Source organism: Oryza brachyantha, chromosome 12, assembly GCF_000231095.2.
Source record: "Oryza brachyantha chromosome 12, ObraRS2, whole genome shotgun sequence".
In the NCBI taxonomy this organism is placed as follows: domain Eukaryota; kingdom Viridiplantae; phylum Streptophyta; class Magnoliopsida; order Poales; family Poaceae; genus Oryza; species Oryza brachyantha.
This window is the reverse complement of record NC_023174.2, coordinates 14,197,773-14,200,335: the sequence shown is the minus strand read 5'-3', so window position 1 is coordinate 14,200,335 and position 2,563 is coordinate 14,197,773.

Below are 2,563 nucleotides of genomic sequence, written 5' to 3'. Positions count from 1 at the left end.
GGTTGGTAACCTGTACGTCGACGATGAACACAGGGGGATTGGGAAATGGTAGGAGTAATAAATTAGGGGAAACGGGTGAATTATGGCTAATCTGAGGACAAAATTTAGTCCTTCCCACAGTTTTTTCGCTTTGGCTTTTGCTTATAAGTCAAAATTTAAATTTTTAATCTTAAATCAGGGATTGATTTTAGGATTTTTTTTACCGTAATAAAATGCAGGAACAGATTATTCGGCGTGTTCGTTCCCCCTCTTCTTAGCCCTGGATTCTCTCGTTTTTCGTGCGCGCGAATCCCGAACGGTTAAATGGTGAGTTTTTTCCAAAAAAATTCTATAGAAAGTTGCTTTAAAAATTGAGACTAATTTATTTTTCTAATTTTTTGTGTTAATAATTAATTTATCATGTACTAATCTATTAACGCTTTTTTCCACGCCATTTAACAAGCCAATCGCTGAATGCAGCATTCTTCTCCTTCTCTTTAAGAACTACGAGATATGGATTTTGCTATATTTCTATAGTTGCAAAACGGACCAGGATTGTAGGCATGTTTGATATATATGGGTATTCTAGTTTTTTTTTTCCCCACAACACTTAGCCGTTTCCTACCATAATAGTAGAAAAAATAACCTTCCCTATGAACAACCGTTTCAAGCCCCAATTCATATAGGGTTCTTTTGGCAGGTAGGAATTTCACATGAATTAGGTCAACTCGTGCAAAATTCTTTCAGAACCCATCCATTCTACAGGAGGCTATATAATGCTGTACATGCATTAGTTTTTCTAGAAAATCTTAATTACACCCTAAACTATAGACATTTGACGCCACCAGAAGGGAAATGGGTGTTGTCATGCTAGAGTAAAGACCGAGGGGCACCGTGATCTCACTTACCACTGTTGTGTCCTCCATGAGCTTGGTGTGGAGGAAAGAAAGGGGACATGAAGAGGAAGCGAGAAGAAGACGTAACTAACTACACGGACCAATTATTTTTGTTATTGTTTGGATGATTGGACTTCGACGTATAGCTTAAAATCGCTCTGGGTTCGGGTAAAGGGTAATCTATTTGGATTGAAAAGTTGAGGGTAGCAACTGTCTAGTTTTATAATTTAGTAGGGTAATTTAGACGGCACGCGTGTTCCCCTTCCTAGTAGTAGCGGCGAGTGACAGCGGTGGTGGCCTCTAAAGCCCTAAAACTGATTTTATCGCGTTGTTTTTGTTGTGCTCGTGGAATGCCATGGGTGTCGATTCTTAATATGATAAAAGGTGTCGGTATCTCTATTATTGGCACCGTTAGGGTGCTGGTTGGAGATCTGCCACCTATGTAGGACTCTTAACCGTCAGCCCCATTAGGGCTCTTGTAGCAGTGACAATCGCAGTTTAGAAGGGTAATTTGGATATTTTTTCCGCATAATTTTTCAAGGAGCATACTGTATGGTAGCAAACACAACACTGCATCTGGACTGGGCTTCCCAGTGGAAAATAACCATCAATAACAGAATGTACAGGGATGCTAGAGGGCCAGTTGACCCCTAACACATCACATTTACTACACGGTTGTACACAAAACTATCAAAGTGATGGATCTTGAAGTTGAAGAGAGGGAGGGCCGGGTAGCCAGCCACATAGTACACACAGTACAGAGGCACACTCGATGGTTCTTTGCATATCTCCCGGTTGGTGACCACACGTACACAAACTACACATCCTAGCCTTTGGCCCCATCTCTCTACCTGTAAACATGAGTACACACGACATGCATTCTCGGCTCATTTATGAAATGGACCTTACGATGAAAGACCAGAAAGGGGCTAATTAACCGGCATATTTTTCATCACCTAAACTAGTACTACATTGCCACATTTAGGGCCCATTTAGTTATAGAAATTTTTTTCCTCAAAAACATCACATTGAATTTTGGACACCTAAATAGAGTATTAAATAGAGATAAAAAAAATTAATTGCACAGTTAGGGAGGAAATCATGAGATAAAATTTTTGAGCCTACTTAGTCTATGATTAGCCATAAGTGCTACAGTAACCCATATATGTTAATGACATATTTAAATTCGTTTTTTCATTCGTGTCTGAAAACCCTTTCAAAATTCGATAAAACGTCGCCCTAACACAAAAAAATTTCTCACGACAAATACAACAACATAATGCACACAGTGGTACAGCACAGTATAAGGAGGGGAAAAAGGAGAAGAGAGGTGAGGTTTTGTGAGGTCCCTTCAATAATGCAGGAGGAGCTATAGTTGCAAACAGTGATGTCTAGAGATCCCATCATTTGTTTTGTCACCTTGTGTTGGGGTAGGGAGGGACCAACTGAGCTGCATTTGCATTGCATTGCATGCATGGGCAAGGTCATTTTGCAGACTGCCCTGCCCAACCCAGAGACCAAGAGAGAGAGAGAGAGAGCGCTTTTTTTTTTTTTGGTTTGATGATACAGTTATGAACTTTGCATGAGAAGATTTTGAATGTGGGCAATCTTTTGGGAGGACCAAGATAGTCTTGTTTGTTTCTAAATCAGTACCCAACCTTTAATTTCCAGGCTTGTGAAGAAAAGAT